Source organism: Dermacentor andersoni, chromosome 7 (assembly GCF_023375885.2).
Source record: "Dermacentor andersoni chromosome 7, qqDerAnde1_hic_scaffold, whole genome shotgun sequence".
NCBI classification, from domain to species: domain Eukaryota; kingdom Metazoa; phylum Arthropoda; class Arachnida; order Ixodida; family Ixodidae; genus Dermacentor; species Dermacentor andersoni.
In genome coordinates, this window is record NC_092820.1 from 168,961,580 (window position 1) to 168,974,528 (window position 12,949).

Sequence of the window (12,949 nt, forward strand, 5' to 3'; positions counted from 1 at the left end):
ACGGCGCCCTCGATTTGTCCCCTGGCTTGCCCACCCGCTGACAGGTGTCGCATGTCTTCACAAAGTGGTCTGCGTCCCGAAAACACCCTGGCCAATAGTACTCCTGCAAGAGACGGGCCTTAGTTTTCTTAACTCCTAGGTGTCCGGACCACGAACCCCCATGCGACAAGCGCAACAGATCCTGACGATAGCATTGAGGCACGATCAGCTGATCGAACTCCACTCCCCTGCGGTCTAGATACTTCCGGTACAGGACCCCACCTCTTTCCACAAAGCGAGCATTTTTCTTGGCGATACCTTCCTTGATAATGCAGCGTATGTTTTCTAGGCTGCCATCCTTCTTTTGCTCGGCTATCAAAGCCGACCGGCTGACTTTTAGCAACCTGTTAAGTCCGTCTGACGTAGGCGCGATGAGCAAATCTGGAGACAGCTCTTCTAACTTTCCCGTGTCGGGAATTTCCTCTCCAGTATCTGCTGCCTTTAACGCTACAGGCTCAATTTTATTCAGTTCGGGCGTGCTCTGAATACCAGCTTGCTGCGCCTCTGACCCTTTTTCATCGTTCAACAACGTCGGCCCCGCAACTACCGCCTTTGCAGCGAGCTCCCGAACCTTCGATCTGGTTAAGGCCTGAACGCTAGCCTCACCAAACAAAAGCCCCTTCTCGCGCAGGAGGTGATCGGACCTGTTCGAAAATAGGTACGGGTACTGGGGGGGCAGCATAGATGACACTGCGGCCTCCGTCTCAAGTGCTCCGAAAGGTCCTTCAATAAGCACTTTTGCTACTGGCAGACACACGCTATGAGCTTCCACTGCTTGCTTGATCCATGCGCACTCGCCCGTGAACATATCGGGTTCTACGTAAGAGGGGTGAACGACATCCATCGTAGCTGCGGAATCGCGAAGCACTCGGCACTCTTTCCCGTTCACGAGGAGGTCTCGCATGTAAGGCTCGAGAAGCTTGATGTTCTCGTCAGTGCTGCATAATGACAAAAACACGACTTTTGGTTTTGTTTCTGGACACTGCGCCGAAAAGTGACCCGGCTTCTGGCACGTATAACAAACGCGCGCTTGCCTCGTCTCGAACCGCTTTCTGCGTTCGGCTTCGGTTGCCGCCGTCTCCTTACGTTCGGTCGGACTGCTTTCACTCGCATCCGCACTACGTGTATCCCCCTTTGCTCTCATGGGTGTGAACTTCGGCCTCTCAAACTTGGAGCCAAATTCACCCTTTTGACCGTCCTTAGCTCCGCGAGCCCGACGCGTCACAAACTCCTCGGCTAACTCAGCGGCTCTAGCCACCGTACTAACGTCTGGCCTATCCAAGACCCAGTACCGCACGTTCTCAGGTAACCGACTATAAAACTGTTCTAGCCCGAAACACTGCAGAACTTTCTCGTGGTCACCAAACGCTTTCTCTTCTTTGAGCCACTCCTGCATGTTTGACATAAGCCTGTACGCAAACTCTGTATATGACTCACTTTTGCCTTTCTCATTTTCCCGAAACTTCCGACGGAACGCCTCCGCTGACAGCCGGTACTTTTTTAGCAGACTCGATTTCACTTTGTCGAAATCCTCTGCCTCCTCTCTCTCCAAGCGAGCGACTACGTCGGCCGCCTCGCCGGGTAGCAAAGTGAGCAAGCGCTGTGGCCACGTTTCCCGAGAGAACCCCTGCTTCTCGCACGTTCGCTCAAAGTTAACCAGGAACAAACCAATGTCCTCTCCAAGCTTAAACGGCCGCATCAGGTCAGTCATTTTGAACAATACTCGTTCTCCTGCACCGTGTGCCTGACTTCCATTACGAGCGCGTTCCATCTCTAACTCGAGACGCTTCATTTCCAAAGCGTGTTGACGGTCGCGCTCTTCTTTTTCTTTCTCTTTTTGTTCTTTAAGTTCACGCTCCTGTCTTTTTGCCGTCTCCCTCTCCTCAATGGTCTCAAGGCATTCCGACAGCTCGTCATCCTCAGCTTCTAACTCAAGAATAGCCCTTAGCAGTTCTGGTTTTCTGAGTTTGTCTGAGACATCCAGACCCAACTCTCTCGCAAGCTCCAGCAATTTCGGTTTGCGCAACGACTTCAAATCCATGGCTGCTCTGAATGCTGCTTTCTCTACTGCCTACTATTGTCTTGCCGCAAACTAACCCGGTAGCAACGACAACCACAATTACCAGCTCTGTTTCTAACACTAACAAAAGCCTGGCAAAACTCAGAAGAAGAAAGTCCCGCACTCACCAAACCTTGCAGCCAAGACTTCAGCGCAGTCGTTCCGCTGCAGGCAACCAGTCATCACACAGGGCTCGTTGCGCTGCTCCCGGATGGTCGTTGTGCTGCTCAGCATACAGTCAACCGCATCTCTTCGCTGCTGGCCTCCGTTGTCGCGATCCCACCGCTGCCACCAGATGTAGTAATCGCACCGCTGGCACGAGTTGTTGGGGTTTCGGTGCTGACGCCCGCTATTGCGAATGGGTCGCAAGCCTCAAGGGTAGCGTTGGCCTGGCGGCCTGGGGCACTGGAAGCATCCGAAGGTCCCGGCAAAGCATGAGAAGACTGGTAACAGAACAACTTGTTTATTCTAACATAGCAAAAGAGCGGCCGGTCAGGTCGACCGAAGTGGAGAGACGGGAGAGCACGTAACTCAACAGTACAAATCGGAGCCTCTCTCCTGGCGTCCGGGGGCAGTTGCTCTTATACTCTCGGCGTCGCGGTCCAAAAGGGAAGGTCACGGGACGAAGGTCACGGGATGAAGGTCACGGGACGGCGGAGCATGAGCCCACGACGGCGCGCACGGTCGAGCCGAGAGACCTGCTGAACCGAGTGTAGTGACGCATCGCCAACCTTCACTTGGGGAGCTCCGCTCCCCGGCTGCCGCGCTTTGACAAGCGTGGGCACACACACACACACGCACACACGAAGACACGTGGCACTGAAACACGCCTGGACACGCTTGGCGGGTAGGCGTTGCGGCGGCGTCGAACGGGCCAAAATGTCCGCCGCTTTGAACAAAGCCCCGGCGTCCGTTGCATCCGCGCCGGCATTACCGCGCGTTGTAGGCGAAACGTAACACTTCCAAAACAACCGCTACGTCACGACCAATCCTACTCACGTAAATTTCACTAAGTATCGGCGCCGCGCGGGAACTTATAGAAACTCCCGATCTCTGAGTATAAGCTTCATCAGATAAAGCAACCAGCGTCGATGATAAATACACGGGGAGCAGTTCCAGAAATGTCCCCGCAGAAACGCCACACTTGTCTTGGAAACAGTTCATCATTGTCATTCTGTGTCAGTCCTGCACAAACCTCATCAAAGTGTCATGCTCCGAAGGGTAGAATAAGTCCTCTTCGTCAATGCTAAACGCAGACATAGGGCAAGGAGCTCTTGTATCTAGGAGCTGGATGACGTTACCAGACTTGTTCAGAGGGAAAGAATCATCAATGCATAGTGAAAAGAGGTCTTTTTGCAGGTATCCACAAGGGTCTGAGCAAATGACACTTCACATTTTGACAGCCGCACATAGTTTATCCAGGTTTTACTCCCCTGATAAGCTAACAGCTTCCTTCTTCAGGTCAGCCATGCTGTCCGTTGCTCTCTTTAGGTTCTTATTCACAGCCTGTATCGCCTTATCGGAAACAGTACCTTCATGCATGACAACGAAGCAACCCTATTTGTCGGCTATCAAAAACGTCATACCACTGGTAGTCATGAAAGCCAGCAAAGAATTCACCTTGCCACTTCAGCCGGGTCTTGTCCTGGAAGCGGTCACGGTCCCTGCTCGTTCTACAACGTACCTTGCCTTCTTAGCCTCAGGAACCCTTTCAGAAACAGGGCGTGCTACGGCTAAGGCCTCTGCAGGTCAGAGTGCTGGCTCGAAGCAGAACTTAGGGCCCAACCCTAAGGTATTCAGATGTTTCTCTTGCAAGGCGGTCTCATCCAGGGATACGACCTTGTCAGGAAGCGCTTGTGTTTTCTTCTCCTTGGGAAGCGTAGGACGGATGACATTCCAAAGAAATTCCGTGATGCGACGCCTTGTTCTACACCACTCTCTGTACAGGCGCATCGACTGACTTGCTGCAACACGGCCACAGTGGATACGAAGGCAGTCATCATACAGCCTCGCTTGTCTCCAGCACTCCGATTTCAAAATTCTGCAGATGCGTCTCGTGCGGCTAGGCGACAGTTGTAAACAACCGCCCATATTCTGGGCGTCCTCTGGACAAGTTTGTTCCTTAACGTGCCACGAAGCAGCTCTCGCACATCTCACGCACACTGCATACAGTTCCAGCAATTGTGCAGGGTTAAAAATGGAAAAATTTCCACACGAATGAGAACCCAATGAACTAGTGATGCGATTTAGAGCTACTAGCTGTTGGGCGTGTTGGTAATCCATACTCAAAGATGAATGGCGCAAACGAACAGGGAAAAAATAGAAAACACGGACAAGCGCTGTCTAGCAGCAATGGTATATTTTGAAAAACACGCCAAGCAAATTCTTATTTACAGCCTGTGGAACCCCGCCGACACCGTGGCTGTTCACCATGACATTTCTCATTGCGAGCCGCAGCAGATCCAGCTCCGGGAACGTGACGTCATTACTTGGACAGGTGTGTTTTGCTACCATCGAATGATAACGCCGGACGCAGAATTTTCGACTTCATGCGGCTTATAATACTTCCGCATTAAAAAGATCTGAGCACATCCATCGTAAATAATGAAGCTGCTTGAAGCATGGCCTCGAACAAGGCGCATTAAAATGCCCATGAAGGAGCAAGTCGCACACAAGGGACAACCCAGTTGCAGTGACCTTTGGAGGCGTCAGAGAGTAGCGGCGTTGCCTAGATGCCACGCAGTGGCTCCCACCCGAAAAGCAGACCTGACCCACTTCCAAAAATCTATTAAGGTGGAATAAAGTGGAGTAAGGTGGATTAAGGTGGACTGAAGTGTATTAAGATGATTTAAGGTGGATTAACTTTGGATTAAGGTTGGTACAAATAAGATCAAGGTGTATTAAGGTGTACTCTAAACTTAAGGTGTTAACTTAGACAAGTCCTCATGCTTTCGCATTCAACTCACGTAAGGATATTTAAGCGACCGTCAACTTTTTGTGTGTCCCATTCAGTTATACCAGCATTTCGTCGCATTGAAGGTCTTGATAGTTCTTTATCTGCAAAGAACTTATGCATTGCAGTGAAAGAAAACCAGAGACTCAATGTGGCAAGTTGGTGCGCCAACGCGGCCCGGCGCGTGTACAAGAAAATATAGCGGGAGAAAAGGCCGCAACGAGGCCAGAATTATTGCTGAAACCTTTTCTGTTTTAACCTAGATGAGAAGGGCAAAGCCCCAATACATTTTATAATTAGCGATTGGTTCGTTTAGAATTTGAAGAAAAAAAGCTTTCTCGTTAGCTCAGACATCTAGTGACCATCTCGTTAAGTTTGCTCAAGTAAAATCCACTTTTCATGCACGAATAAACAGACATAAACAAAAGTGCGATATCGTGTATCGGTGTCTTCTTTTGACCGGTCTTGAAACCGCGCTTACCAGAATCATTTAGCAGTTTCTTATGTTCACGCTGCACAGTGGAATATGCGCAACACCTCGGGGCCCTGCAATGTCGTTCCACCGCTTCTGGGTGTCGGGAATGACTCGGCGGAACAGCTGTCCCCTCACGCATACGAGGGGGTAGGGCGGGGGTTGGGTTGGTTCTCGTGAGGATCTTTCGGACTCCCCGCGCAGGATTTTAGCAGAGTGGAAGAGAGACAGTAGAGGTTCGCTACGAGGCCGGTCCTGTTTGTCTTTGGGTTTAAGTTGCGAGCCCTCAAAGACCCTGGCGTGCCATGAAGCGATAAAAAAGAAAAACAAATAATAACACGGGAAAAAGCGTTCTCTTCCTCCATGCCGGCTCACAAGCGACAGTGGATGACGGCTGTGGTGGCGTGGTTCAGCACGTGAGGGTGAGAAGCCGCATGGAGGGCGCTGAGAGCCGCCGTAGCTTGAGTTCGGATGCTCTTCGTCTGTGGCGCGCGTTTGCTCGAGCGCAGCGGAAGGAAAGGGAGTGCCCCATTTGTTTGGCGTGAGCTGGCGTCCGCAGAAACGTGCCTGGCTGCGTTCATTTGTTTTGTTGTTGTTTCGTTTCTTTTTGACCCAGTGTGCTTAACGCGTCGACAGGAACGGCGATTGGTCTGTGACGAAGAGTGGCCGGGAGAGATGGTGTGCGTGCCTGTGCGTGATTGTGCACGTGCATTTAGATATGTACGTGTGTGTATACGTGCGCACTATTTTGTGTGTGTGCGCGCGCGCGTATGTATGTATGTATGTATGTATGTATGTATGTATGTATGTATGTATGTATGTATGTATGTATGTATGTATGTATGTATGTATGTATGTATGTATGTATGTATGTAGATGCCTAAGTGCGGGCGCTTCTGGTGTTGTCTGCGGCTGTCGGAAGGGGCGCGCTCTGGTGGCGACGTGCGGAATACTCAAGGTAGATCGGGTCTCATGGCATTGGTATTTGTTCGTTCGCCTTGTGGCATGCTTAAACAGAACCAATAGGGTAGACGCTGACGTCAACAAATGAAGAAAAACAAACAAACAGTTAAACACGAGGCAGGGGCTGAGTTGTTTGGAAGTACACTTTACGTTGTACCTATATATCAGGATGTGCTGGCAACGGCCTACTTGTTATCACACATTTCACTTTGTCTGATATCGGCTGTGCTAGGTGACTCATTTCAAGAAAGTTTCGAAACAGTGTCGGAGCGAATGCTAGCGAAAGCAGCGAAGAAAGTATTTCCGGTTATGGTGTCAAATATACGAGGACTTATGAGTGAAGCGATCGAGTTGCGTCTCCTTGTCGTCACCAACATTAAAAGTGGATTGTAATGTTGTATTTTCTGCAGCGGCACGTAAGATCGCGTTTTTGTCAAATGTTAACTGCACTCCTTTCACGTTCACGCATATTATTAAGAAATATCCCGTAAAGATGTATAAAAAGATATTTCGCAAATGTATGCCAGTCTGAGAAAGTAATACGTGAAAAATAGTGAAGCTGTGTCAGTGATTTCTAAGTACTAGTGGTTCATTTGCCCGAACTCAAGGCATTCTGGTATGAAGACGCCTCTGCAAAGCTTCACTTATGTAACAAACACGTTTATTCTCTCTCTCTCTCTCTCTCTCGTTTGCTGGCTGTTAGTGATGACTCACTACCGGCGCTCTGGTCATGCTCATACCGAGCTCCCACGCAGGGGACGTATTCTCGGACGATCCCTCTTGACGATAATATCACTTGCGTGACTTTGTTCACGGCGCGTTAGATCATTCGACCGATTTTGCTCAACCAGCCAAACAGCTCGTGCTGAAATCGACATATCCGAAAGTGATCGTCCGAGAATACGTGCGAAGTCTGCATATTGACTGCGTCGTCAGTTTCTGTTGCCGCAGCGACGCAAGACTCCGACCTACGGCGTGGAATCAGTAATGAGAAAGAAAAGATAAATATGGATTTTTTAAATTTTTATTAAACGTATTTAAAGAGAGGTTGGTGTCTATGTGCGGCGCCGGCTACTCCTCCTCTCTTACATGATAGTTATTGTCGGAAAGTTGTCAACGATCATGAAACTGGACTAACAAACACATAAATGAACATTCACGTACTATGTCTTGTTGCCTGTTCCAGTAAGCTGCGCACACGAGGTAACTTTTATTTTACATTGGTTGATTATTACGTCTCAAAGCAAATTTGGGGCTCCGAAAGACATTGCGTTGCATTTACATTTGATATATCGACTATGCCATCGCACGCCGGCCTTTGCCACAAGAAAACCGCAGTGCAACTCCCCTTAACAGCGTCTGTGTAAGATATACCTTACATGTCTCAAGTGCTTAAGAACATCAACGACACCGCCATCGCAGAAACAAGACCTACGAAGTGAAGGTATGTCGCTTGGTAATGTTTTTAGCGTGCTACACTTTAATTGAAAGCATACGTTCGGTATGGCAGTCCAAAAGTTAAACACGGACGCTGACACCGGTTTTCCGTCAATGTGATGATAGAAAAGTCATTGAAAGCAAACGAAACCCTCTTCTCGCCGTGCTGGCGGCGAATCTCTTGCAAAGCTGGAATCGATAAGATTGAAATCGCTTTCCTTCCACTCGCGTCCTGCCATCGCTACTCTCACGCATAGAATTTCCTACAATAATCACTAGAGGGAACTCTGGCGTTGCGATCGTTCAGCCATCATGGGAATGATGGTTAATACATGGATTTGTCTGATCTTCGCACTCGGGGTTCCAACATTGACATGGCTTCGTTTATTACACTTTATGTGGGAATAAATTGACCGTAGTTTCAAAGCAATGTATACTTTTTTTAATGCAGGAGGTCGTAAGACTCTGCAAGCAGGCATAATCGCTGCTAATGGCAGTGGTTACGCTTGTCCATGTGTCCGTGGCGTAATGGTTTCGACATCGGGCATCTGTGCTAGATGTCATGTGCTCGAATCCTGCCGTCGAACGATTTTAATAACGCTTCTTTAAATATCTTTATCGTAGTAAGTTCTTAAAGATGATCGCCTTGCAAAATCACGAAGCCGTTTAAAGCCAGAAGGACGAAGTTTAGGCAAATCCGTGTACTACTCATCATTCCAATGCTGGCCCTGCGGTAATTGTATGAAACGCTATGCTCTCACGGGACGGCGTAAATCGCTATTTTCTAGCTCACCAAATTCATGCAGTACAGCCAAAACTATAGGTCGTGTTAGCCTACCAGAAACAAGAGGACCGGAAGAGCCAGGCACGTCCGCCTCTTATCGCGCGACGCCGACTGAATTGAAGCTTCACGGAAGGATTAGTAATGTACAGTGGGCGAGACCTCCGCGTCCCTAGTCTTCCTGTATATGGCTACAGGAATATGGCTACTATTACCTTCTCCACAGATCGAGCAACCGGCTCTCGTTGCCGATTGGCTGACACGAGCCATATAGCATTCGCAGCACTGCATGGGATTGGTGAGACGGAGTGCAGTTGATGGTAGCGAGAAAACAACGCCATACTTTTGTTAGTTTAACCGTTGAATTTGCCACAACAAACGATTTCTGACAAGTATTCAACCCCCCCCCCCCCCCCCATGTTCGCCCGAAAACGTGCGTCGATCACTTGCGAAAACTCGCAGATTAACTTGCTGCGATCTACATTATCCATGGTAAGCTTTCCTGGCAGGCTCGCTGATATACTCAGTAATTTATTCCCCTCTTTCTTTTTTTCGTTCCGTGATCGTGCTTGTTTTGTGTACCGGTGGACGAGCTAATAGACGGCGATAAGAAGTGGTCATTCCTAGCTTTTTTTAGATAATCTTACTCAACAAAAGGCTGGCCATAGTTCACTCAGGCCCGTTCCTTATGCATTCATTCATTATCGCCTTCCAGGTCATGTCCAAGTATCGAATTCTCCCGTCTCTCTAGCCATGCAGGATAACAAACAAAAACCCGCACCTGGTTTGTACGAACGCGAGTTTCCGTGAAACCGTTACTCATTAATGCTGTGCGCAATCGTTGGCAGGCGAAACGATAACAGGACATTTTAGATGTGAACGCTATGCACTATGCTGAATGATGATGGCCGCTGTTTTTGCATGCAGCCAGTCGTGTCACAAACGCTCTTCTGGAAGAGAAAAAACAAACAAACCCAGGAGCAAGAAAAACGCTGCTTTTATTGCATGCTTATTTCTTCACGTGTGGTCACCGTTCACTTGTTCTTCAAATTTCAAAGCAATGTCGTTGCTATTTTGCCTACATAATCTACAGGTTATTTAGTATCAAGTAGCAGGAAAGCTTCGGCTAGTCGGCGAGCCCGCCTATCCATATGTTCAGCCTGGATTGTATGGTTCTTTTTTCGTTGGTAGATGCGACCAGTTCAAAACCAGCCCTATCCCATATCCTGTTGAATAATTCAAGCTTATTTGCTCAGCAAACAAAGCAAGAGAGTGAGAGAGAAATGAATGTATCAATTAAGAAAGAAAGAAAGAAAGAAAGAAAGAAAGAAAGAAAGAAAGAAAGAAAGAAAGAAAGACGAGACTGCTACGCTAGGCCCGGCCATTGCGCTTATTACTTCGTCTTGCCTGCTGCCTCAAAAAAGCAAAACGCGTCGCCATTTCTCCCTTATATTTCTCCACGTATAGGCCAGCTTATGGCTGCCACTTTCGCATGCGTCGGCGCAAACTGACATCAAAGGCCTCGTGCTTGGCTTGAACGTTCTTTTCCTTCTTTATTTGAGTGGCGATATTGTGGTCTGTGTCGCAAGGGCGTCTGCCGTCTGGCGATGCTGACTGCGCGTCTCAGGACGCTGCAGCACAGCGAGGCGTTTCGTTCCTTCAAGAGCGTAAGGACGTTGGAGTCTCGCGCGCAGACAGGGTACGCGTGTGGAAAAGGGCTCACCAGTGGACTGGGGCACTTCGTTGCAGAAATTTAGGTGCACCTAAGCGCAAAGCTTAAAAGAAACATTCCGCAAAAAGCTACAATGAAAACCCACACTGGTTTTTAACAGAGCTCTGCACTTACAAAAAAAAAAAAATATGGGTGCGGCTTAGCTCAGCTAACCCTGGATATGCAAAGCGAAAGCTTGGTTTAGCCTGGTTAAGTCTTGGTTTCATTTGGTTAACCTTTGATTTAACCGTAATTATTATACCTAGGTATACAATCATAGTTAAGTCAGGTCTAACGGCTGTGCCTAAGTCGGTGGCTAGACATGACTGTAATTAGGCGTGGGTAGACACGCATCGTTCGATGGTGCAACGCCTGTTGTGCCACAGGGAAAGCGCAAGTGCTAGACATGCAAAGAGACGCCGCGAACATGCGCAGCGTCGAAGCACAAACGGAGAGGGCGCGAGCGCGATCGCTACATTGATCTCGACTGTACGACGCCTGTTGCATTCCGGACCCTTCTCCAGTGAAGCAGCTCGCCGGGCGATATCGCGGGATGGTCAGACGCCGCTTGGCGACGACGGATCAAAGCCTCCCGCTCCCGTGCAACGCTCAGAGAAAACAGCCCGGCCTCGCTCTCATCCATGGCCAAGCTCGCACTGACTAGGCGAGTGTGGCCCTCCTCTTAGCCAGGCGCGCGGCCAGTCACGTGATCAGGCGGCAACCTAGATGTGGAGAGTGCATGCGCCAAGCCGGCGGTGACGGCGGAGCTCGGCGCGGCGAGTCACGAAATGCGTTGCCAAAGCTACGGCGCAGCTGCGGTCAAGTGAAGGTCAAATTGCTGGCGACGGCGAAATTCAGCTCCACTAGAAATTAAACCTTGTCCGGGGATGAAATTCCCTTAGGGGTGTGTTTATCTGTTACTTGGTGCACTTTGTTTTTAAACAGATCACAGTTAGCTTCAACAGACCGGTTATCAAAACCTTCCAAGAAGTAGTCGAGAAACGTGGCTAGATCGCTATTAATGGCCTGAAAGTAAGCTCTGTTGTAGTCTAGTTTAATCTTGCTTACGTTCTCAGTTTTAGGATGCGGTGTGTTTAGGTGAAAATTAATTAAAAAGTCATCACTGATTCCTGGTGTCAGATGAACAGTGTGAGATACGAATTCTCCAATATATGTGAATAATAAATCAAGGGTGTTTGTACCGTTAAGGGATACTCTGGTTGCACGTTTTATTGTCTGAGTTAGTGAGAATAAAGAACAGATGTCCAGAAATTTCTGAGCCTCGACAAAGGGTGGGGACAGATGCGGAGGTTGAAAGTCCAATATAATATTCGGAAAATTAAAGCCTCCCATTAAAAATAGAGGCGACGATGTGAAACGCATGCGAATGAGATTAACGGCGTTGTGCAATTCATTAACAAACGAGGATCTCCAACTAGCCCGGTCATCTGCTAACGTGGCCATGTTGTCCCTGCAAACTTCTTAATCTCATCCGCCCACCTAACTTTCTGCCGCCCCCTGCTACGCTTCCCTTCCCTTGGAATCCAGTTCGTAACCCTTAATGACCATCGGTTATCTTCCCTCCTCATTACATGTCCTGCCCATGCCTATTTGTTTTTCTTGATTTCAACTAAGATGTCATTAACTCGCGTTTGTTCCCTCACTCATTCTGCTCTCTTCTTATTCCCCTCCCCCCCTTAACGTTGCACCCATCATTCTTCTTTCCATATAGCTCGTTGCGTCGTCCTCAATTTAAGTAGAATCCTTTCATAAGCCTCCAGGTTTCTGCCCCGTAGGTGAGTACTGGTAAGACACAGCTGTCATACACTTTTCTCTTGAGGGATAATGGCAATCTGCTGTTCATGATCTGAGAATGCCTGCTAAATGCACCCCAGCCCATTCTTATTCTTCTGATTATTTCAGTCTCATGATCCGGATCCGCGGTCATTACCTGGCCTAAGTAGAGGTATTCCCTTACCACTTCCAGTGCCTCGCTACCTATCGTAAACTGCTGTTCTCTTCCGAGACTGTTAAACGTTACTTTAGTTTTCTGCAGATAAAGTTTTAGACCCACCCTTCTGCTTTGCCTGTCCAAGTCAGTGAGCGTGCATTGCAAGTGGTCCCCTGAGTTACTAAGCAAGGCAATATCATCAGCGAATCGCAAGTTACTAATGTATTATCCATTAACTCTTATCCCCGATTCTTCCCAATCCAGGCCTCTGAATACCTCCTGTAAACACGCTGTGAATAGCATTGGAGAGGTCGTATGTCCTTGCCTGACGCCCTTCTTTATTGGGATTTGTTGCTTTTTTTTTATGGAGGACTACGGTGGCTGTGGAGCCGCTATAGATATCTTTCAGTATTTTTACATACGGCTATATATATATATATATATATATATATATATATATATATATATATATATATATATATATATATATATATATATATATATATATATATATATATATATATATATCTATATACACTACCCTCAGAGTAAGTATACATTATAGAAGGAAGAGGCTACATAA

General features: G+C 48.2%; 1 protein-coding gene across 2 annotated transcripts in view; it reads left to right on the forward strand.

Annotated features, from left to right (window-relative positions):
• Positions 1-12,949, forward strand: part of LOC129385277 (uncharacterized) — a 283,848-nt gene that overhangs the window by 53,051 nt on the left and 217,848 nt on the right. The gene's annotated exons all lie outside the window — the stretch shown is intronic.